The sequence below is a fragment of the Lissotriton vulgaris genome, chromosome 2_1 (assembly GCF_964263255.1).
Source record: "Lissotriton vulgaris chromosome 2_1, aLisVul1.2, whole genome shotgun sequence".
NCBI classification, from domain to species: domain Eukaryota; kingdom Metazoa; phylum Chordata; class Amphibia; order Caudata; family Salamandridae; genus Lissotriton; species Lissotriton vulgaris.
The window spans coordinates 1,674,639,462-1,674,665,623 of NC_141687.1; the positions used below are offsets into that span (position 1 = coordinate 1,674,639,462).

At 46.3% G+C, this 26,162-nt stretch overlaps 1 long non-coding RNA gene across 1 annotated transcript; it reads right to left on the bottom strand.

The window, feature by feature from the left end:
* Positions 1-3,992: 3,992 nt before the first annotated feature.
* On the bottom strand, positions 3,993-18,893 carry LOC147733070 (uncharacterized). The gene is made up of 4 exons (XR_015308700.1): positions 18,844-18,893; positions 17,484-17,531; positions 8,921-9,010; positions 3,993-5,530 (listed from the first exon to the last, which is right to left on the bottom strand). It is a non-coding gene; the product is annotated as an uncharacterized LOC147733070 (long non-coding RNA).
* Positions 18,894-26,162: the final 7,269 nt, after the last annotated feature.

Sequence of the window (26,162 nt, forward strand, 5' to 3'; positions counted from 1 at the left end):
CTACATCCTCCTGGGGGACCTTAACTTCCACCTGGAGAACAACAACGACCGCAACACCACCACCCTGCTCGCCAACCTCGCCAACCTCGGACTCAAGCAGCTGGTATCCACCCCCACCCACCTCGCCGGACACACACTCGACGCCGTCTTCTCATCCAGCAAAGACATCGCCTTCAGCCACGCCACTGGAGAAAGCCTGGAGAAGGGAACCAACACCGGACAACATGACCGCCCTCAAGCTTGCCACCCGGAAGCACCACCAACTGATCCGCGCCACTAAGAAAACTGCATTCAAGGACCGGCTAGACAACAACGCACACAATTGCAAGGAACTCTTCAACATTGTGAAAGAGCTCTCCAACCCCAACGCCGGAAACAACGACATCACCCCATCGCAAGACCTCTGCAACTCCCTCGCCTCCTACTTCCACAACAAGATCGCGGACATACACAACAGCTTCAGCACTCAACCGACGCATGCCACAACCGAACCACCGCCCCCCACCACCACCCTCCGCGCCTGGACTCCGATCAGCACCGAAGACACCATCCGCTTGATGAACTCCATCCACTCCGGTTCTCCGACCGACCCCTGCCCTCACCACGTCTTCAACAAGGCCGACGCGGTCACCGCACCCCACCTGCGGGACATCATCAACACCTCCTTCGACACCGCCACCTTCCCGGAGAGCTGGAAGCACACCGAACTCAGCGCCCTACTCAAGAAACCTACAGCGGACCCCACCGAACTCAAGAATTACCGCCCCATCTCGCTCCTCCCGTTCCCAGCCAAAGTCATCGAGAAGACCGTCAACAAGCAGCTGGCCGCCTTCCTTGAGACAAATGGATCCCTCGACCACTCACAGTCTGGCTTCCGAGCCAACCACAGCACCGAGACCGCCCTCATCGCTGCCACCGATGACATCCGAGCCTGATGGACAATGGAGAAACAGCGGCCCTCATCCTCCTAGACCTCTCCGCGGCATTCGACACTGTCTGCCACCGCACCCTAGTGCAGCGCCTCAGCAACGTTGGAATCCAGGAGAAGGCACTGGAATGGATCATCTCCTTCCTCGACGGAAGAACACAGAGAGTCCGTCTACCACCGTACAAGTCAGAGGCCACCGAAGTCATCTGCGGCGTCCCTCAAGGATCCTCGCTGAGCCCCACCCTCTTCAACGTCTACATGAGCCCCCTCGCGGCCATCGCACGCCAACACAACCTCAACATCATCTCCTACGCTGACGACACCCAGCTGATCCTCTCCCTGACCAACGACCCCGCCGCCGCCAGAGCCAACCTTCACGAAGGGATGAAAGACGTAGCCGAGTGGATGACGACCAGCCGCCTGAAACTGAACTCAGACAAGACGGAAGTCCTCATCCTGGGTTCCTCGCCCTCCGCCTGGGACGACTCCTGGTGGCCCCCCGCCCTGGGCAGCGCACCCAAACCGACAGACCACGCACGCAACCTGGGCTTCATCTTGGACTCCTCCCTCACCATGACCAGACAAGTCAACGCCGTCTCCTCGTCATGCTTCAACATCCTGCGCATGCTACGGAAGATCTTCCGGTGGATCCCCACCGAGACCAGGAAGACGGTCACCCAGGCCCTCGTCGCCAGCCGACTGGACTACGGCAACGCCCTCTACGCCGGAACCACCGCCAAGCCCCAGAAGAGACTCCAGCGGATCCAGAACGCCTCAGCCAGACTCATCCTCGACATCCCACGACACAGCCACATCTCCGGACATCTGAGAGACCTGCATTGGCTCCCCGTCAACAAAAGAATCACCTTCCGCCTCCTCACCCAGGCACACAAAGCCCTACACGATCAAGGCCCTAGCTACCTCAACAACTGCATCAACTTCTACGCTCCCAAACGACATCTCCGATCAGCCAGCCACGCCCTCGCCGCCGTCCCCCGCATCCGAAGAACGACAACAGGAGGAAGGTCCTTCTCCTACCTGGCCGCCAAGACCTGGAACTCCCTACCGACCGACCTGCGCCTGACCCAAGACCACCTCTCCTTCAGGAAGAAGCTCAAGACCTGGCTATTCGAGCAGTAGCATCACCCCCCCCCCCCCCCCTAGCGCCTTGAGACCCTCCGGGTAAGTAGTGCGCTATATAAATGCCTGTGATTGATTGATTGATTGATTGATTGATTGAAGAAATCCCGTGGGTACGGACTGTGTGCGTGGAAAGGACAAGAGTCTCATACCAGGACAGGAAAGGACACACAGTGCAGGAGATGAACATGTTTGCGCACCTAGAGAGGAATAAGTGAGGGTGTGACACAGGGAACAGTCCCAGACTCAAGATAATGGCTAGCGAATAATGGCCTGTGCGTCGAGCGAGACGGGGTGAGAGAATAGCGGGCGAGAAGTCCGAGTTGTGTCTGTGCGCACATAACGTGAAATGCAAGGCCTCAAGGGCTGGATCACGAAATGTTATGCAAAAAAAGGTTATACAAAAAGGGGGGGACCTGTGTGCCGAGCGGGGCAGGGTCGGGGGAGAGCGGGCGGAACTTCAGAGTTGTGCCTGTGCACACATAACATGAAGAGCAAAGCATCTGGGGTTGAGACAAATAGTGCATGGAGAAACTGTCAAGCAGTGAAAGGCGTGTGCGCTGGGCGGGGTGAGAGTCGGGGTCTCTGGGCAAGTGGGGGCGCTGAGGAGTTCAATGTTAAGAAGGTGAAAAGGCTTGGTGGATAAAGGAAGTCAGAGATGTGCCTGAGACGCGCATTGCGTGAAATTCAAAGCCTCAAGGGCCAGGTCGTAAAATGACTGGAGATGTGACTCAAATGATAGCCTGTGTGCTGAGCGGGATGGGGTGAGGGAAAGGCGGGCGAAAAGTCAGGGGTGTGCCTATGCACTCATAACAGTAAAACGCAACATCATCTGGATTGAAAAACATATGACTAAAGACAATAGCAAGTGAAAGGCCTGTGCGCTGGGCGGCAGGAGCGCATTCCTTTGAAGTCTGATGGGGGTGCGGGGTGCGGCTTCCTTTGAAGTCTGATGTTGAGGCTCAGACAAATGGTAGTGTGCGAGCGGCTTCCTTTCAAGTCTGATGGGAGGGCGGGGGAGCAAATGGTGAGCGTGCGCCCGGCGCACATGCACTGGCCATAATCTGCATTCCAAAGCCCTCTTGTTAGGCTTTCCTGAAGCCCCTACATAATTCTCGCTGAAGCAATGCGCAAGCGCATTGGCTCAGCGAGACCTAAAAAAACATGGAGGCATGCATGCAAGCACAGCGCCGGGTGGCTACAGGCGCATGTGTGCACCACACGGTGCAGCACAGCATGCATACCTGAACAGCTAGTGAGGCGACGTCACTGTTCTTCCCGCTGCACCGTCTCGTGCCCTCATGAAAACAGTATGGGGATACCCGCTGAGGCTCCATTAGTACTGATGGCATCCATGCAGGCATTCAACAGAAAATAAGGCTTGCGCATATCCCGTGCAATAACGGACAATTTTGCAGAGAGGAAAAAACAAACAAGCCCTCACCACAGTCACTGAAAGTTTCCTGAAAGATAGCCCCTATGGGTGCCGGTTCTGTAACCACCGAGCACAAGGTAGAGAGCACAATTATCCGATGTGCTGAAATACATTTCTTGAAAAGATGATTTCCCTGCCAGGCTAGTCAGAATCTGTAAATGACGCAGACAGTTTCCTTCACAAAATCTCTGCTAGACCTGTTCTATGTAGAGGAAGGTGACCCCATACACCAAAAAGTAATAATGTGCATAAATGAAAAATGCCCTGGTTGGGGCCGTCCAATGAGGAGTACACTAGTGGGGCTGCAAGGTATTCAGTTACTTCCTTGAATTGTATTTGTCAGCTTTTTAAAGTTCTGTAATATTTGAACCTTCAGTTCCATGTTGAAATCTTCAGTTGTTGCTCCAGCTAACACGCATCTCCGTCTCCAGATCGTCACCAAAAATGTTGCAATGAAAGTCTGGGAGCCGAGGTGTAGTTTATTGAAGATGATTTATTTAGTCTTAGCTGTAGATAAGTACATCCATAGCTTGGTCCTGAGAATAACCATAAGACCAGCCCCACCAGGAGCAGCCTGCCTGCTGCTCAGGCTATACTCCAACTGCCACACCTCTCCTCACAGGCACCCAAACATTCAATTTGTCATTACCAATCCAACATTCCACTCAGCACATTCCCACTGGCTGAGCATCTAGGGCCAAAGCAACAGGGGAGTTGCATAAATACGTATTCAAGATATAACACTGTGATTCTAAGCCACATATTCAAATATTAAAATCCGACTCTTCGTCTAATAACAATACATTTTGTATTGTTCGCTACACCAAATTGATAAAATGAAATAAGAGCATGTATGGGTCCTGTGACGTAGAACTACATAATAATCATGGTAGGTTGATAAAATATGTCAATCAGTCTTAGCTTTAAAGCGTTGGAAGGCGGTTACAACTTCTGGCTCTTGAGAGCTGTAATATAGACATAGATTTATGATGCAAGTTTTACATTACATTTTGCTATTGTTTAGAAGAACTTTTTGATAATTTAGTGAGTCACTTAGCATTTCAAGATTTATATGTATTTAAAATAATCATAAATATGAACATTTGCAAAAATAAAATACTTAAAAGTAACCAAGGATAAAGTGCATTTGTTCCCAAGATGTATCTGACTTCTACAGATGGCATTGGAAATGTCTGCCATATATGAGAGGAAGCATGTAGGGCAAGATTGGGTTTCCAATCAGTACTGGTGCTATAAGCCTAGGTTTAGGGAATTTGTGGTGAGGCAGAAATGGAGGTGGGGCAACTAACAACCTTTTGTATAGGAAACCCTAGTGTCATATATCAGATAGATTTACAAAAGGCATCACTGTTAACAAACCATGATAGGCTGACAGTTCAGACCATGGGCATGAATGAGCATGTGCAAATGCTCAAGTGAACCTCAGACACAGGTGAGCCATCCTACTCTACCTGAGGACCAGAAGAGATCCAGGGGGTTCTGGGATTTATCGCTTTGGCACTAGATCATGAGGCCTTATCATATATCAGTGGAGGTGAGGGCGGAGAGACCAAGCATGGTAAATGAGTATGCCGCATGGAGGGGACAGACTCTGCATGACTAAGTAGCCACAAGGAACAGAGGAGAGAGACACCACATTGCCAAGGATAAATGGTTCAGATGGACCAGGTTAACCAGGAATCATGGGGAACAGAGGAGGACAGAACCAGCGTGTACCAATGTCAGGAGAAATGGAAGGGACAGACCACTCATGAATGGGGGTCATACGGAACAGACCCAATAGCAGTTAGCGTGTTATATTCCGGCATACATATAATGCAAGTCCTCCATGCAGTCCTCTTCCACATCGGTCAGATTGGCGTCCCAGTGGTGATGGAGGGTCAACCCTGCGGAAGATCTTGCTTTACAGAAGCATTTGGAGGGCTGTTTTCTTTGCATCACGAGAAAAGTCTTGACCGTCTTTGGAGCTCAGTATCTGGATTCGTTGTTAGATGATTCAGCTGAAGCTGCGTGAAAAGAAGAGACTGTCATAAATGAGTGTATGGGCTCTCCATAATGTCTGCAGAGCCTGTTTGTTCAGGGTTACTTCCTTACTGCCACTCCCAAGAACATCTGTCCCTGGCCACAGACACTCAGCTCCACTAGCACCTAGCCACATGTTCAAGGATACCCAAATTACTGCTGCCCTTGCTCAGGCTTGCCTGTGTGAAAGGCCAGGATGGAGCCTACAGGGCTGACGTGGGCAGAGCTTTATGATGACAGGCTTCTTTTGGTATATCTCCTACTGCCTAGCATTGTAATGCCTGCCACTGTGCCTGGTGGGCCTTGACTGTGCAAGGGAACTATCCTGGCTACAAAGGTGTGCCCTAGCACTGGTGTCAGTGTGCACAGTTTGTTAATATAGTTATACATTAGCGCCTGCCTCATTTATTCAGTTGGTTGCCAAGTTATATGAATGGCTAACTACAGAGGAAACATCAGTGCCTCTCTTGCTATGTACAAGGTGTTGATAACACAGATATGATATAGTGCCATTCTCAGTGTATGTATTGACCTGACGAAGCCATGTCCACTAGAACCTTTCCTTGCTGCCCACTAACATGTTCAGTAGCACATTTCTTTGTAGAATTACCAGACTTTAGACGTGCCTTCCATGTGGGGTAGTGGCCGAGATATCTGTTATAAGACAACACAGTAGAAACATGCACAAACACAGGTGTTGTCTGTTCCAAGCATATCCACTCCATCGCAGGTATTCCCTTGGCACCAAGTCTGGCATTATGGGCTCGTGCAATGCGAAGCCCGGCATATGCTGCTGAAGGGCACACAAGCTTGTTCAACAGTGGCCACCAGGGGTAGGGTTTGGAGAATATTGAAACCAGTATGGTTAGGAACGTCTTGGTTATGGGACTAACCCATGAAGCTTGCCACACCTAAGAGGCCAAGGCTACATCTAAGAGACTAGATATATTTCTAAGAGGATAGATGTGTGATGGGGCTGAGTAGTACTAATGAGACATACCTATGGGCTGAGAAACTATATGCTGCAGGTGGTCAGCACTCAGATGGCAATTTACAGGAGTTTATAAGGCCTGATACATTTTATTTTGTGAACTGTTTTGTGCTAAGAAGCTGTGTGAAGGGGGAAGTCAGGACTGAGGAGCATTTGATTGGAATCAGGGAGGGGAATATGTGTGTTAGGATCTGCTCAGGCTTAGATGCTGTATGTTGGTTGTTAGTGTCCGGCTACTACACTGTTGAGGGCTGCTCACGGTTGAGATGCTGTCTGAGGCGTAAAAGCTGTGAGTAGGATCTGGTCAGGGCTGAGACACAGGGTGTTGGCATCTGGTCTGGCTAAGATGCTGTATATATATTCTTGCTCACAGCAAGGCACCGTATGTTAAGAGTTAGCAGGAGCCGGCTATATGTTTGGCTGCAAACCTATATGTTGGGCCTGGTCAGCACTGAGAACGTGCATGCTGGATACGTTGTGTGCTGTGTACAGTGCTGAGAGGCTGTTTGTTGCAAGCTGTTTGAGACTGAGATGCTGCATGTTGGGTTTTGGACACGACTGAGATGCGGCATGTCCATACTTTCACAGGTCCGAAATGCTGTATATTGGAGCTGTTCATTGGTGAAGCTGTATTTATATACCGGTAAATGGCTAGGATGCATTAGGTTGGGGGCTGGTCAGGCCTGAAACGCCATATGGGGAGTTGCAATGTGCCAAGTTGCAGTCAGTTGGTCAGGGCTGACACACTGTATTTTGACAGCTGGTCATGGCTAAGAAGCTGATTGTCTAGGCTAGTATGAGCGGGTAAACAGCGTTTACAACAAAGTTGTTTACAACAACGAGTTGTTACATTGCATGCCATCACAACACAAGTAGTTACAACAACTTGCTGTAGGGGGTTTGAAGGTGTTGGATTTGTTGGATTTTCAGCCAACACCTTCCCTCCTGCTGCACCCACTGGAGTTGGAGTAGTAAATTATACTATTCCAAACTCCAGCACCCTCCCTACATCAAGTCATTGTAACGGCTTGCATTGTAATGGCATGGGATGTAACAACGCGTCGTTGTAATGACTTGCGTGTAATGGCATCCATTGTACATGCATACGTTGTAATGAGTGTTATTCGTCTGAGCTATGACACTGTATGTTGAGGCTCATCAGGGCTTAGAATGTGTATTTGTGTAGGTTGTTAGGACTGAGATGCTCTATGTTGGATGTGGTTAGTGAAGTAATGCTGTACATTGGGAGGTACTAAGGGTTGAGACGCAGGACATTGGGAGCTGGTCGGGATTGATACAATGTATATTGGAAGGTACTCTTGGATGAGATGCTGCTGTATGTTGAGAGGTGGTCAGCGCGGATATGCTTAATGTTGGAAGGTTGGCAGAACTGAGATACTGTTTGTTGGGAAGTTATCAGCTTTGTGATGCTGTATGTTGGCTGGTGGTCAGGCGCCAGATACTTGATGTCGGACGATGGTCAGATATGAGATGTTGGGAGGTGATCGGGACTAAGGTGATATTTGGTAGGAGGTGGTCAGGATTTAGGCGTTGGATGTTGTTGGCTGGTTAGGGTTGGTATAAGGTATGTTTGTAGGTGGGTAGGACTTAGATGCTGTATGTTAGAAAGTGGTCAGGATGAGATGCTGGAAAGATCAACGCCATCGCCTCCACCTTCTTCAACACCATCTGCATCCTTCGGAAGACCTTCAAATGGATCCCCCCTAAATCCAGAAAAACTGTTACCCACGCACTCATAAGCAGCAGACTGACCTATGGAAACGCCCTCTACGCCGGAATCAACAAATCCCTTCTCCACAAGCTCCAGACCATACAGAACACCGTAGCCAGACTTGCCCTCTGCATCTCTCGACATGAACACATTATCCAACACCTTCAAGACCTCCACTGGCTCCCCGTCAAGAAGAGAGTAACCTCCAAGTAACTCACCCACGCCTACAAATGCCTCCACAACACCCAACCCCAATACCTCAATGAAAGGATTTCCTTCCACGTACCCAAGAGAAACATCCAATCCCCCGACCTTGCCCTTGCCGAAACCCTACGCATCCGCAGAGCAAGAGCAGGTGGAAGAGCCTTCTCCTACTTCGCAGCAAAGACCTGGAACAAGCTCCCTATCAACATCAGATGTGCCCCCACTCTGCACACTTTCAGGGAAAGCCTCAAGACATGGTTCTTCGACTGACCCGGAGTGGCAACCCACCTCGTCCCAGTGCCTTGAGACCCTCACGGGTGAGTAGCGTGCTTCACAATTCCCTGATTGATTGATTAATGGATGGCACATCAGTGGCATATTTGTACATGAGCAGCAGGATACATTATTCAACAGATGATTCCCTCAATATATTAAAGTCTTCCATACCTGCTGGATCTCTGTAGCCGTGGCTCTTCACATTCCATCCTCATAGATCCAGGAGCCACAGGCCAACAACGTGGGTGAAGAAGGTAAGACCTAAAACCAAAAAGATAGATTACAACACTCAAATTATCTGCTTGTGCAATGAGGGGCTTGACCTGTTCACTTTGTCAGGTTGTAGTACCACCGCAAGTCTTCAGAACTCTATGGGACAATCCAGATCATTTCCAATGAGCATTTTGCCTTAGTTTAGTTGGTGGCCTTGGAGAAATTCATTGAATATAAATAACAGAAGGCCTAGAATGGAACTTTTCTTTGCTCTAGCGCATCTTTCAACAGCAGAAGACCCACCGTGCACCTGCTACAATGTGTGTAGAAATGGTCTGCATCGAGTATAATTGGGTAACCCAGTGACCCTAAGAACCTGGGTGTGAAGATATGAGTACTGTTAGTTGTGTCGGGTACAAACCTGCTTTTCTTACTTAATGAATAAAAACATTAGAAAAGATAAACACTTATTCAAACATTTGTGTCATTGCAATTAAATGGCAAAACAGGGGAAACAAATGAACTCACCAATCTTGAGTAAATCAAAGTAATATATTGAATCAAAAAAATCACTTTTTTTCTTTTTTATATTTTATAGTGTATAGATGACACTACAAGGCTGCCACAAGTAATAAAACGGCGCAAGTGCTAAAGTTACAAGGTGCAAAAAAGTGCTGGTTGTGAACAAGATATATACAGTGATGCATTGCTAGTTAAAAATGGTCATTCAGATAACATCCATCCCTGAAAACATAAATCTCTGAACCACTTGTGATTTGAGTTTCCTTTTGACGTGGAGCAGAGAGGATAGGGTTAGGATTATTAGCAAGCGTGCCACCGTTTTGAACCAAAAGTGTGCAAATTGCTAGTAGTCACTGAGGGTCTTCTTCAGGACGTAAGAAACACAGGGAAAGCCCGAAAGAATGGTAATGGGGACCTCGACTGTCTTCAAGGTATGGTCCACCATAAGTTGGATTCATAGAAGGAATAAATCTTGCTAGGTCCTGATGTAAAGGAGTGATGGCCATCACTCCTTTACATCGGGACCATTGGTTTGTCCAAGATGGTGAAGAATCACATCAAGGGGCGGCACGGTTGAAAACTCTCCCGGTGCCACTCGAGTGACTGTTTGCTTTGTTGTTGTAAGCTGCCTAAGTCTCTCCATGTCAGGTATAACACTTTCAGCTAGTCTTCAATTTTTTAACCAACATTATGTTGCATTCTGGAACTAGTAGTTTTGATTTTTGCATTGTAAGAATAGACGCAAAATGCAGAAAAGTCAGGGTTGGCAGAAGGTGTGACACATGACAATTGGATTTGTGAATCAGATGTTTATGGATGGTTTTCACAGAAATATTATATTTCTATTAAACATTTTCTCTGACTTCTGTTTCATTCAGTGGCAGTTTATTTCATGTGTGTTTATCAGTGTTTTTCTGCTTACACGCACACAAGGACTACTTTCAATTCTGCGTGGTTTTACTAGTATTTATCATGCGTGCGAGCGGAATTCTGCTCGCATGCTCAGATTTCATAATCCCATTATTCATGACGAGCTGGGCTCGGCATCAGCGTGCGAGGAGGCTACGCCATGACGAGCCCAGCTCGTCATGAGCCTGGAAGGGGTTAAGCCTAAAACAGGAAAACCTAGGTAGAAGCTAGTCCTTATTACCTCCCGGGACAAAGGACTTTCAGGAAGTAGGAACTGCAAGCTCATCTAGGCCATGATTCATGGAATATATTCACCGATTGTACCGAAGGATCTTACATTTGACTATTGAAGAGCAATAATTCTCAGGTGTGGCAACATTGAGCACAGAGAAGGTTGTTGGATGGCATGGTTTGCATAAACCTTCCCTGCGCTCTGGTACTCTCCGGGTCTCCAATCGTACCAAATAGGTTGTAAAATTAATTCCACTGAGCAACTAATGAAGAATGCTTATAACACCCTTTTATCTGGTAGATTTGGAGCCCCTGCTTTAAAGCCAAGTCTGCCACGTGGAATGCTGTCATAGTGTGTTTTTGTCACATGAAATGACTCGTTCTTTCAAATACCAACATTACAACTTGTTTGCTTGCCACCATTGAAAGCAGAACGTCATAATAGTTCCCTCCAATGACTTTTGAATTATTTTTCAAGAAGAAACAATTGCAGTGAAAACCATCCATTAACGCCTGATTGACAAATACTTTCGTGCACTGGAGAATTATTTACATGCAGGCAATACTGAATTTGCAGTTGGGATTTTTCTTCCTGCAAAATTGTGCTAAACTGCCCTGGACAATCCTCTGTTGTCGTACAGCGTCTGCAGTAGGACATGTAGACTAAGGATAGAACGAAGCCTAGGTGTCTTGGAGTAGGGTAGGTGAGGGGATCAAGAAAAGTCCCCTGCATGGATCATACTCCCCAACCTAAAAGTAGTCCCCAAGAAAGCTGTAGTATTTTTATCCCTGAGCAACAAGGAGGGACAGGGGAGGGACAATATTTAAGGGGGTCCCGTGTGCACGTCCCATCAAGCACTATTCAAAAAGATGCACAAAGTTCCCCTAGGGAGTAATATTGATATAGTGGAGTGGTATTGCTTCCTCTCTCCGGGTGTGGTTGTATGTGAAAGGCAGGGGCAAGTGTCCCTTGTCGGAACTAGGGATGCCTCACACAACAGGCTGGTTTCACGGCTGCTGTCATGTCACCAGCCAATTGTCTCGTGTCATCATCGGCTTCCTGCTCCTGCGTCAAGCCGGCGCTGCAATGCCTGACGGGTAGCACTTAGTGCTACACTTTTGTGGAGATCTTTTGTTCCTGGCCAATGATTGAGTGAGTGTGAGGGGCCTAAGTGATAAAGTAGTGAGCGTGAGGTGAGGTGTATTAAAAAGGTTAGTGTAGTCTACTCTGGTCACTTTATTCATGTAGCTAACTACCTTGTTAAAATAAGAGGGGTATAGGGACTCAGCCAGACTATGGGTGGGAGACCCGTTCAACCCTCGTCAGTGATCAGGTCAACATGTTTCATGCCATCACGGCAATTCGTCAGGACCTAAATAGTGCTCATAAACTAGAAAAGAGCCCTGGATGGGCTGAGGAGTGTAGCAGATACAACCTGAAGGGTCAGAGACTGGAACAGGAAGAGTTCCTGTGTTGCAATCCGCCCTATGGGAAAATGAGAGAAAGACACATAGTAATGACTGTTCTCCAAGGATTATCATACAATCCTAGATCCCAAGTGAGAAACGCTAATTAACGTCCACCCGGGATGTGTTATAACCAGTGGAATGGAGAGAGGTGGAAAAATACCAAGAACTTGAGTGAGTTTTGATTGAATATAATATACCATGTTGGGTTGTCAACAAACATATGCTCAATCAGCAGTGTGGTTGGGTATATTATTTGATAATATGAGGAAAATGGTGCCGAAGGTGAGTCTCTTAAGGACGGGAACTGAAGGATTAAAAAGTCAATTACTTTGGACTTACCCTCAATAGCTGTAAACGGTCTCCACAGACTGCTTAAGTGGGACCTGCGCTATCAACTAATAATCTGGAAAGATAAGGAAGGGAGAAGGGATTCTAAGTACATTAGAGGAGGAGAGCAATGGTCTATCCTCAAGGCAAGAGTGTTCATTGCAGCAAAGGAAACCACCAGCTAGTCTCACTGTGGTTTTTCCAACCAACCGGCGGTGCCAGCGGGAGCATACCACTCCGATTAAGCTGCAGCCCAGTCGGGAACCCAGTACGTTGATCCCGGGTCACCACAGTATCAACAGCGCCTCCCCGTGTAGAATCCGCGATGTCCCCATAGTGACACGCCCAACCAGACAAAATCGCCCTCATGTCGGTGTCTCGGACTGGGACAGTGTTAGTTGCAAGCCGCCAGTACATAGCGGCCCACGGGGACAGCTGCTGTGACGGCCAGGGACCCGGGTACTACACCGGCCCCGTATCTATGCTAACAACCCAGTGGAGGGCCGCTCCCCCGTACTCCCCTGGTGGCAGGAAACCCGCGGTCAGTGGACATCGCATGTAGGCTTACTGCATCCAACCAGTATTTGGAGGCAGTGTCCAGCCCAATGACCCCCTTACCTTGGAGGCGCGAGGAAGTTACCTCTGCACCTAAGCCCACAGATCCGGCGCGGCTCGGTCGTGAAGCAGCTGGCAGTGTGGAGGAGTTCTCAGCGCCCATATATCTCCAAATTTGTGATCGTAATTGGGGGCGTGTCATTTTGCTGGTTGCTAGGCGGCGCGCCTCAAACAAGCACGTAGTCCCGGTTTGTGGGGATGACGACGTGTGTGTCATCGTGTCAGTGCAAGCGTCATCTTGGAGTGGGGTATAGGAGTGTTGCAACAGAATATGTGTGGGATGGAGATATCTAATAAAGCCCGACAGGCTGTCCGTTGCAATGGCTGGATCAGTGATCAAGCATCAAAAAGGCTGGCATGGAACGAGTATTATGTAGCCGCCCTGGCGTTTGTCGAATGCATAACCCTGCTATACAGATGGTGCGCCATTTTGGAATGGGCTGGCGGGCCAACTGAGGTGCCCTCGTTTGTGTTTACTCGTCATTATCGGCGGGAGTATAGGAGTCATAGGAATATGCTCCAAAGTTCCAGATAGGTTGCAAAAGGTAATGGGGGGATTCAAACATGATGATTGTAATGTTGAATCAAAACGATCAATGTGGTCGTAAGGGCTAAGGTCGTGAGGTTGACGTAGAGGTGTCCCAGGCCCCCAGTGAGGAAGATGGTATATGGGGGGAGAGAGAGGGAGAGAGAGTGTGTGGCAGAGTGGCATGCTCATCTCTGGGTACAGGGTCAGGTCTGAGGGGGGTTAGCAACTCACGGTGTGGTTTGCAATCATGTGTGTGATGGACCATGATACATGCGGATGGCTTCAGGCGGAGAAGTGGTGAGCATTCCTCTCAGTCTATCCAGGAGGGTGTTTAGAAATAGTATGGGGTAGAGCAATTTGTATCTCCCCCTCAGGGGTATGAACATGTTGGTATATGTTCTCAGTGTGTCTCTGACATAACCCGGGGATGCATCTTATATGGGGGTATTCGACACCACTTATAGGGGTAAGATAGCCCAGGAGGAAAATCATCTAGTTAGTGTGTTCCAGGGGACGGAATCATTTAGTCCCTCAGTATCTAGATGTAGGCGGTGAACCCACCTCTGTTCAATTCTGAACAGGACCTGCTGGTTTGATGAGGGATGCCACTCCAGTATTACCCACTGTATGTCCTCTGCGACGTGACCCTGTTGCTTGCAGTGTTCATACAGGCGAGTATGAGTCTTATGGCAGCGGATATTACTGTTGTGTTCCATAATGTGTGTCTTTGCTGCGCGTGTCGTCATTCCAATGTACTTCAGACCACAGGGGCAAGTCAACATGTAAATGCACTTGCTGCTGTTACAGTTGGTATGTCTGTTTAAGTGCCAAATAAAAGTATCTGAGAGTTGGACAGATTTGGTTTGTGTGGTTTGTGGGCAGACGACACAGTTGCCACAGCGGTAGTGCCCCGTCACTGGGGGCAGGTCCCAAAGTGTGTTCAGTGGACGAGTAGTAGTCTTTTTCGGACGGGTGTGGACCAATTGATCCTTCAGGTTGGTGGTTCTTTTGAAGGCGAAACGTGGGCGGGGGAGGTCCAAATTTACTGAGTTCAGTATATCCCAGTGGGAGTTCACTGTTTTTTTGATGAAGGAGGAATTCTTCGTATAGGATGTTACGCAAGTGATCAGATCTTCTTTCTCTTTTGTGTGGGTTTCTAGGAGAGATTCCCGGTTATTGTTGAGCCGATGATGACACGAGACAATTGGCTGGTGACATGACAGCAGCCGTGAAACCAGCCTGTTGTGTGAGGCATCCCTAGTTCCGACAAGGGACACTTGCCCCTGCCTTTCACATACAACCACACCCGGAGAGAGGAAGCAATACCACTCCACTATATCAATATTACTCCCTAGGGGAACTTTGTGCATCTTTTTGAATAGTATTTTTATCCCTACCACATCACACACAATGATTATACTCTCAAGCTGAGGCCTTTCCTTGATATGGCGTGAGATTCACAGTGGGGCTCTGTGGTCGAGTGGGTACGCCTTGCTTTCTTAACATAGTGGCTACTGCCATGTTATCGGCTATAGATTACTGACCGTGGTGTCAGCATAATGATTACAGTGGCAGGAAAGGCCTTTTTCCCTGTACCTGGTTTGCAAGAGCAACCTAACAGCCTCTCCAGCGGTTTTTCAAATTGTGGTGCCAGTCTCCAAAAAGCAGGTTCTTCATTCATCCATGCAAAGTATAGATGCTGTGTGGGCTACATGTCTGTAGATAATGCATGCACATGCGATGCTTGTGTGGTGAAGTAGATATGTGTGAAGAGAAAGTGGTACATGTGGCTGCAGCCATAGGGGGTTCCGTTTTGTATCAAGTATATGTTGGTGGACTTAAGATGAAGGCATAGGCGAGAGCACATACAGCAAAGGTATCTTGCAGCCACCCACAACATTCCATGGGTGCTTTTTCCGTCAGTCAGAGGAGTGTTGTTTGTACTAAACAAAGACTACAGAGTCCCTTTGAAGATGGTTCCCCTTGTCCCTACCTGGGCCATTGTTCAGTGGGAGAAGTTACGTCCTACAGTTTGACAGGTGGTCAAGTGGGGCAGCTTCACTTGTCTTTGGGTTCTTGGTTTAAGAGGAGACTCCCAGCTACCTCTGCCTTCCTGCTCATAGTTGTAACAAAGAGTGCAGCTATCAGACTGCATGGAAATCACAAAGGTGCCCAACTGCCCATAACTGATCACATAATTGAACTGTAGGAATACACAAGGGCTATTTGCAACTTGAATATACAGATGAGGCAAAAAATTGGAGTCAGTGTGCAAAGGTTTCCTGATCATAAGCCTAGGTCGCACACCAATGGTGACCTGGGGACTCCTCTTTTTTCCAGATTTGGGATACTGACTGGCAACTCCCCTTTTGCAAATTCAAGGCCAGTAATCTAGGTAAAATTTGATTAGCCTGCCAGGAGGGTCTGCCTGCAATTTGCATCAAAGGAAAGGGCTGGGTCACAGTGAAGTAGAGGCTTTGAATGTTCCCATGCTTGAGGAAGACACTGCACCTACATACTTCAAGGAAGTTTTGGAGACTTGGATGTCTCGCCCCAGGAGAGGCGGCACTGATACCTATGGCTGCTGTTGTCCTGGAAATTGACAGGCTGTGAATTCCATTCTGCGATCTAGGACCTAAATGTTTGAAATGCTAAAATAGCTGCGATCGTCCATGCTATCTGACTTACAAAAAAACGCTGTTATCACAAAGGTAGAGCGCGAAAGACCAGTTGCACTTTCTCAAATTCAATAATCACACACAAAAACAACTGGAATATTCAACGAGATGGAGGGAAGAAAATAGATCCGGTCAAGAGGAAGAGGGTCCTTCCTTAAACCTCTAGGATATCCAAAGATATTGGATTAGACAACTCACTCACTTTATCGTGACAGGCTTTATCATCGGCGTCTATCCACACCCTGGTAGAATGGGGCGTACTCAACCAAAGATAGAATGGGAGTTCTTAGATAAATCAAACTGGATAAGCAGGGATCCAGAAGAAAGATATATGGTTAAAAATACCGTCCTAGCCGTTAAGCAACACTGACACGTACAAGGTTCCGGGTTAGGGAGAGTGGGCAGATGACTCGAATCTGAATCATCTCAAAAACTTTATAATTAACTGAAGCCATTAAGTGAAACCCTCCCTTGCTTCTTCTGTTCCTGTACTCCTCTGCCCAGCTGCCCCAGTAACAATCCTCCAAAGTACCTGTACCCTATATGGCCTTTCCTGTGTGGGTATTGAACATCTTTTTCTATTGTATGCATCATGCCCTGCATTTCGTTTTCCTCTTGTTCCCCCCTCCTGTCCAAGTCCTCTTGGTGTTACAATCTCCCTAGTGGCTTTGCCTAGATGGCAAGTTACATAACATTTCTAGCATTAAGCTTACATGCAATGTTTTGTTCTTCTTGTTATTGTATAGGAGGGATATGTGTGGCATCCTGTCTTGGGTGGCAGAGCATTGGCCGGCACTTGGTCACTGGATATTGGTTCAGGACCAGCAACCATGGTTGTAGGGTTTGGCTCCTGCACTCAGAACCTTAATGTCACCAAGCTTCCCAGAGGTAACTGTGATGTGGTGAGTGCGAGTTGCTTGGCAGTGGCTGAGGTATGAGAATGACCTGTACCTCATCTCTTGATTACAGTGAGGCGACTCTTCATTTATGACCTAAGCCCCGGGTCAACATTACACTCTTATTCATGTACACTGAGTCTAGTAGCTGCCTATTCTCCGAGACCCCTGAAAAAGTTGTCAGAGAAGGCCTGAGAGTACATTTGCTATGTTCTTAAAACACACACAAATATTGTTAAAATAAAGGGACTCTAAGCCTTTTAAATGGAGGGTTAGCATTAAAAGATAATCCTGATATCAAAAACATTGACTATGTGAGTTATGACAGGATGATCTGAAAGTACCTGTGCTGATGATGAAGGCAACCAGAGGGGACCCAGCAATTCCTCCAGCTGCAAAAGAAAAATGCTGGTCACTCAGGGTGTTAGTAGACATGCCATAAAGTGCGGCAGAACTCGTACATGTCAGAAAGTGTGTCTGGTCGCATGCCAGTGGGTGTTGATTGACTAGTCAATGAGTGTCACTAAATATGTCAGTTAGTGTGGCTGAAAATAGACCTGCCGGTGAGTGTGACTGTGCATGGGCACTTGGGTGAGTGAGGCTGAAGCTGGACATGTCCGTTTAAGTGGTTTAATATGGACAAGTCAGTGAGTGGGGGCTAACTGGTGTAAGTGAGTATGGCTGTTGGACATGTGAGTTAGCGTGGCTCTAAGACATGTCAGTGCGTTTGACTGGATATGGACATGTCAGAGAGTGTGTCTTGAGAAGGACATTTCTGTGGGAGCCGCTGGACTTGGGCATACCAGTGAGAGTGGCTGGTGATGAATATCAATATGCAGGTGTATCTGCAAATTGTTTGTCAACGTGACTATTAAGGGACATATCGGTTGAGTGCGGCTAGAGACAAACATGTGAGCAGGTGTGAGTGGAGCAAGATAAGCCAATGAGTATGTCTGGAGCTGCACATGTCAGTCAGTGTATCTGAAGCTGAACATGCTTGTGAGTGTGTCTGGAGATGAACATGCCAGTCAGTGTATCTGGACATGTCAGGGAGTGTGGCTGTAGTTGCCAATGAGAGTGGCTGGACATGGACATGTCAGTGAGTGTGTTTGGAGCTGAACAAGTCAGTGGGGATGGTTGGACATGGGCACGTCACTAAGTGTGGGCCTATCAGCAAAGCAGGTCAATGAGCGTGGCTGGAGCTTAACATGTCAGTGAGTGTAGCTGGACAGGGACATGTCAATGAGTGTGTCTAGAGCTGAACATGCCAGTGAGTGTAGCTGGACAGGGACATGTCAATGAGTGTGTCTAGAGCTGAACATGCCAGTCAGTGTAGCTGCAAAAAACACATGTAGCTGGACATGTCATGGAGTGTGGCTGTTGTTGCCAATGAGTGTGTCTGGAGCTGAACATGTCAGTGAGTGTCGGGAGCCGAACATTTCAGTCAGTGTGGCTCGACATGACATTACCACGAAAAGTGTATGGGCTTGGCATGTCTGCAAACATAGCCCTAGATGGACAATTCAGTGAGTTCATTAAGAGCTGGACTTGTCACTGAGTGCTGGAGATAACCATGTCAGTGAGTTTATTTGGAGATGAAGTCGGTGTTCACTGCACTGTGAAATGCAGGCTGAGGCTGCCTCTGAACACATACCCTCTTCTCACCTCATAAAACCTGATCCTGGGATAAAGTGTTTGACTCACCTGAGCTGGTAGGAGTGCGCACCACAGGAGTAGTAGTAGGTGTAGGAGCTGCAAAACAAAAGTATATTATCTGAGAGTGTTCGGACCAGTCAAGACAGTTAGTCAGCCAGAAACAGAAATGTAAGTGCGTGTGCGCAAAATCCTAAAATTATCAAGCTACTTGGTGGAGAGGTGTGGCTCACTGGTTAGAGGCGGCAGACCCGAGTGCAGAGAACGGCCCGGGACCAGGGTTCGATTCCCGACGCGGCAGGGTCTTGGATCAGGATCAGCGGACTGATAATTCTCGCATCGGTGCCTACTCCGACCAGGGAGCACACTCGGCAACTCTGGGCATTAGCTTGCCTCATCTCCACAACGGCCTCACACAAACGCCGGGGATGCCTGGTTTCACCTTGGAGACCCCCAGGAGGGACTATCTCACAGGGAAAGCCAGGACGGGTTCCCCAGCGGTCTATAGCGCTACGAGGCCTCCGGGTAGCAGTGCGCTTTATAAGACACAACAATTTACTTGGGTGGATCAGTGAATGTAGCGGGTCAGAGTCTGAGGATCTGCTGGGTTGTGGAAAGATGGTTTGGGATGTTTCCATCTTGTCAATATGTTCTATTAATCCCATTGATCTTTGGACTTCTGATACAAAATAGGAAGGAACTATAACCATGTGAACATGGGAACAGGTTGGGTAATATGTATTCTAGATGGTATGGGCCAGGAAGCATAGACAACCGTCCCTTCAGATCTCTCTGAACTTTTTTATTTTCTTTACTTTGTTGACAGCAAATAATTGCATAGAACACCAGGCGTGGGGCAATCACTTGGTGGGTTGCATGGCATATGAATGTCGCATCACACATGCGGGTGACCCCAGAATTCTTTACCTAAACTGTTCCACTAGCTGTAACACTATTGTGTTTGTAACCTCCCCATGAAGAGATGTAAACTATACAAAGAGGCAGAATAAGGGCCTTATTTACAGTTTAGTAGGCAGAGATACAATGTATGCCCTATTACAAGGATCCTCAACAAACTGGTTACTCAATACCATCCTAACAGAAACCTCCGATCTACGGAAGCCTGTTCTCCTTAAACGCTGCGAAGATGTGGAACACACTCCCGCTACAAATCAGGTCCAATCCCAACTTACTCTCATTCCGAAAGCAGCTGAAAACTTACTTGTTTGCTAGATCCACCTAAGCTCGTTTCCATCACTCATCAGTTCTGTTTTTTATGCCTCAGCGCTTGGACGCCCATTGGGCAGCAATCGCGCTTTACAAATCACAATACAATACAATACAATACAATACAATACAATACAAGTGCCATAGGCTATAATCCACTTTTAATTCAGTGGACGGGACATCTGACATGTCTGCGACAAAGTATCTCATCCGGTAAACTCTCAATAAGGCCCTAAGTCACCACCCTCCTCCAGATCCCAGATTAAGCAATTGTATGCCCCTTTTCAAGACCCTGTTCCAACAGTGGAGCTCCTTTCCCTTCCAGTGACTGTTGAGAGCTGATGGGAGAGGAAACCAAAAGAAAGGGGCATTTCATGCTTATGTGAGTACAATTGCACTGCTTATGTATGGGACATTAGGGCATATTTGTATGTATATGTAAGTGCAGGTGAGGAGTCATTTCCATGTTATTGATTGTGGCAACTTAATGCGGAGTATGGAGCACTTTCATTATTATGCATGCTTATTCGGTAGTGAGTTGCATTAGTTTCCTGTTGCTTGAAGAGTCTATTTCATCATGATACTGTGGGTAAAACTATGACTATTAGGGGGCTTTCGGAAGAGCCATTAGGATAGTGTAGGATTTTTGCATTTAATGATTTTATACTCATTATCAGGGTAACTTTTGGATCAATAACTATCACAATCATATTTTGGAGGCTATTTTGTTTTTTTTGTGGGTAGCTTTTATTTTTGGGGTCTTTTATTGCTATTTTGTTACAGCATCAAAATTGTGTGCATTTTCATCCTGCCGGTCAGGAAATATGATGATATGACAATATTTTAAAACTTTAATGGATACAATTTCAGGCATTTGGCATGGGTATGGCTCCCTTCGGAAATGTGGTTGTGTGGGTTGTTGGTTCTGGTCACAATGTTCACTGTCTCAGATTGGAACATTGGTGGCAGTAGAATGCTAGCATTCAAGCATGAGGTAAGTTATGTGGTGGCATGTCAAGTGCCAGTATGAACTCCTTCAGCACCCTCGGGGAACCTTTATCTTCTGAATAAATACCATGGATATCAAGGCTTCTCTGTTTCATAATTTCACATTGCAACACTCGCATTGAGGGGAACAAATGGGACCTGGAGGAACAGTAAAGAAGCTGGTCAAAGTGTAACAGTTAGGTAGGTGCCAACACGCGACGAGGAGCACCTACCTAACTCCTGGAGTATGTTGGTAACATGTCAGCGTCAATTGCTTGCGGGTTACGCTACTGTGTCTGGATGCATGATGCCTATCTGGAGACATATTGCTTTGGGCATCTAACACACTACATCATTTCACTTGCATGCTGTCAGAAGCCATTTGAATCTGAGGAAGCGTGCATCATTGGAAGGTTTTACCAAAAATCGTGTGGAGATGTTTTTGCTGGAAAGGGCAATACTGAAATTCGACGACTAACAATTTCCTGATTTTGTCACCAGCATTATCGGAAGTGGTAAGGTGACATTTTGGATGCATTTTTGCCCAAAAATATTTTAAACTATTGTGGCAGTTAAGGGGTCAGTCTTTTGGCAAGTGTCTTCCTATGAGTGACTCTCCATACTGATCACAGTTGTTGTTTTGGACATTAATTTACTAATAAAAATTAAGCACCACTGGACTACACTTGTCAGTTTTATGTTTTTAGTTTACCAGGTCTAGAATAGTGTCTCCACCTATTTCATGCAAAGTAGTGGTGAATCACACATGGATTGAGATATATGGTACAGGGTGTTCTTAGCGTTCTTAGCGTATGTTGAGGTATTCGAGAACAATGAGTACACCTCAAAGAGAATTATCCTTACTGAAACACTGTTTGGTAGTTTTGGGTTACCATAATTTAGGAAATTACACACATTGTTGAATGCAGAGACTACTGATGTGTTTTCATATGCTATTAAACAGCTGGAGTTAAGGTATGGGGAAAAAGTTAATGCAGTGATGGGGAGACAGAAACAAAGACAAGAGAGAATCTGATAAAAAGAAGTCCACACCAAACTCATGTAGGGAATTTCAAGGGGTGTCCTTTAATAGATACAATTGTGTGATTTAGAAGAAGAGGGGGGGGGATTTCGGAAGAGTCTGTAAGAATATAAGGACAATCTACTTGGTGACGGAAGAGGTGGTATTGATTCCCAGTGCATTAACCCCTTTGTTGTGCTGAGGTTCACTGAATATCATACTACAAAAAGAAGGGGGTTCCCCAGGAGATACAAAATAGGAGGCAGGTAGGGGGGAAAAAAAACAGTAAATAAAAGGGCTCTATACTAGGGTCCTAAGAATTTGGTTGCCTTAATGGACCAGAGAGCGATGCCAAGAGATACAATCACAACATTAGAATAGAGTCTATTTTTCTCTTTATTTATTTATTTTCTTTTTTATCTTTTTAAGTTCACACAGTGGCAGATTAATTTAGTCTTAGGTAAACATATTCAACACTTTTATCATACAAAATAACAATTCATAAAAAAATCATAACTCAATGTGAAGTCCCACATAGAACCACATATACCTCATCAATCTTCGCTCAAAACTCAGTCATACAACATCATTCATACTTCATAGCTCTAATTAAAAACCAAATCATGGTACACAAATGCCTGAATAGAGGTTCAGGTGGAAATACACTTTAAATACAGGAGGGCTAAATCTGCTGGTAAAAAGGGCCGATCCAAGAGATGACTAAGGATCACTGTCTTCAACACCATAGACGCCTACGCGCGTTTCGGTGAAACGGCCAGGTCAGGCCACACCTTCATCAGGGCCAAGAGGTACCGTGGGACAGGGGAACGACACTATTGAACCAAGAATCACGATCTCAATGATAGAGGAGTCGTAATGGGTGAACTATAGTTCACAACAATTTCTTCGGCCTTGCATCATTTATTGGTAGGCCCAGACGGGCTTACAGCGTTCTTTCACAATTCAAAAGAATTTCTGGAAGGTTTAATAGTTAGTATCACAGGCGACTCGGCTTAGGTAGATAAGGGAAGTCAGTCTGGGTGTTTATAGATAGATCGAGGACGGTGAGATCATCCCAGATTAATGATTCCTGTCTTATTTATAATGGAGAAGAGAAGTCCTTGAGGATTCAGGAAAAACAGAGTCCGTGGCCCCGGTGGATATATGGGGGATAGTATTCTCTTTCTATATCTTAGTTAGTGCCAATAGATCCTCTCAGTTAGAATATCCGGGCAGGTGCACGATATTTCAACAGGAGTCATCGATAAATAACTCCGTATTGTGTCGCTGGAAGGATTCCGCTCTCATACGGTTGTCATGCCGGGTCGCCACCTCGTTCAATTAAGCCGCCTCTTTCACTGAATATCATAACAAGCATAGGGGTTTGCCAACAAGCATAGTCAACATTGATAGACAAGATTTTTCTTGCAATTGACTTAAACATATGGTATAAAGTTTAGGAAATCCTTTGGTGGATGAATTGGGGGATGACAGAAAGCTATGTAAAGCCGATGGTAATACTTGCCACTTGTGACTGTGAGTATGAATAAACACACCACTATACCGTTAACAATAAAAGCAAGATTGACTATGGCTGACAATATATGAGCTTTGTATCCTAGATAATAGAGCACGTAATGGGTGCTTTACTGGTTAGAGACACAGACTAGTGTCTATAGGGCGGCTTCACATGAGTGTGCTTGAGACATCATCGATGCCGGCACACATTGACACTATGATTATACGATTATGAGGTAAGGGTGCCTCCCAAAGGGGTTGTGAGTCCCTTGCTTCTAAAGCCTCTCTTCTAGCATGGGCCGAACAGTTCGTTTGACTGTTATTTTGAATCTCTTTCCAAGTGAGTGCTTTTACTGTATTCGGCGAAGGAGAATTCTTAGGGATGACAGGTACTTCAGAAGGACACTTTGTTGTACTAGCCCTTGCTCTTATAGCCTGAATTCAAAGCAAATTAGTGCCGTAGACGTATTCTGTGGGAGGTGGAATATGAGGTGAAAGACTTTGCTATGAACATTGTCCAGAAACTAATGTAACTTTCCCGGGAATGGTATTGATCCATAGGATAGCATTGGGATAAGTTTTGCTTTATTGTTGCCAGGATTGATTTCCAAGTTGGTGTGGGGTATTTACTGAGCAGTTTTTGAAAGGTGGAGATGAGTGAAGCAAGGTGAGGCTTTAGTGTGTTTAAGTGGAGCCTGGGAAAATGGTGCCCATGGAGCCAGACCCAGAGATATTTGTAGCTGGCACTCTTTTCTACTGGATTACCACCCAGGTACCATTTTCCCTTCTTTTTATGGCCATTTCCAAACATGATTATTTTCCTTTTGTCTAGATTAACTGTCATCCGGTTTATTGCACAGTAGAGAGCAAGTGTGTTAATCAAGTTTTGCAGGCCAATAGGGGTTACATTCATGGACTATATCGTCTGAGTATAGGAGTGACGCCAGTGGATGTTGTCCTAGTTTTTGGGGTGTGAATGCGCCTCATCCAATGCTTTACTCAGATCTGAAATAAAGAAGTTAAACAATGTAGGGGCAAGCACACAACCTTGTTATAGGCCTTGACCTACTGAAATTTGTGGCATTAGGCCCTTGTTCATACCCAGAGCCCCGTTTGGCCTCATTTTCTCTATTTACGCTTAAATGATGGACTGCGGGAAGCAATGAGTTGTAATGTTGCTCTTATTAATTGTGTGCAGCGGTGTGTGGTCTTTACTGGGGAATAAAGTCCCAATATAAGCATGCCAGGCTTGTTGCAGAATATTGCTGCCAGCAGCGCAGGTGGGGCCATGATCTACCTGATTGTTCAGGGCCCACAGGGTTTTGTTGTTCTTTGGGTTACAGGCTTGTAGAAGTTCAATCCGTTAGTGTTCGTTCTTTGCAAATTCTGCCTCCCAAATTGCTTTCTTATACTCTTTCTTAAGCTCTGTGAATGTAGGCATATGAGATCTGGATACTTTAGCTTGTGCATGTTGCTTTGCCTTCACTGCTTTTAGTGCCCACTTCTGATGTTTGAGAGCGCTGTTATACCACCTATTTTTGGCTGAATGTTGATAGAGCAGGCGTAACCATTTGTTTGTTCCGAGAAAACTTTTTAGGTCTATTAACATGGTTCCCCAGGCAGCCAGGGGATTCAGAAGTTCAAATGCGCTTTGTGGGTTGGTCTTTTTCCACTGTTCATTATTGTATTCAACTGTTTTAGCTTTTAGAGCATAGTACATGATGATCTTACAGTGCCCCAGGATTCAACTTTGTTGAAGCTCTTCAATGATACCCTCACTGTCACCCTCCAACAGTCTCTCATCTCTTTATAGCTCCTCTTTCAAATGTATTTCATTTGTTTTATAGCACCTCTCATACCAGTGAAGGTTGAGAGAGCACTTTACATGATGAACAAATACAGAGACTATGAATCATATGTGTGTAAATCAGTGTATAGAATATGTTACAAAAGACAAAGAGGGCTACAACGTATAGAATTCACTTGTCATCCATACTGGTAGGCATTTTGTAAGAGTACTTGATCTGAAGAAGCGCATACTTAGGATTCAGATCGTAATACAGTAGTTAGGGTTGACTTCACTAATAAGCATTTATATTTTTACAAAAAATACCTTTTTAGCAGCGTTGAGATAACAAAAGACAGGGAAAAAACATAACTTTCTAACCTGCACCCTGCAGTTTGCATGCAGCTCTTTGATGGCAGTTCATATCTTACTGAGCTTGATTACGATTGTAACTAATGAACTGCACTGTAACAACAGGATCTTTGTGACAAAAGCAGTAACCCACTGAGCTATGCTCATAAAATACTGTTCTTTGATCTGCATGGTTCACGGTCTTTGCAGCAGGCATATTAACCCTCTGCACTACCTTAAATGAGTCAAAACTGTCACTAGACAAAACTCTGATCTCCCTCCAATATTAATCATAAGATGTATCTTGACACTTATTGTTGCACGAAAACTGCTGGATATACAAGGAACTCTGCAGTGCTTTTAAAACGAGTGCACTGCAACAAAACCAACCCCCAGATACAAAACTGGTGTCTCCACCCTTCCAGACTCCCCGGGGAAATGCCTGATGCCTGGTATGGCCAGTCCAGCCTTGCCTACTGG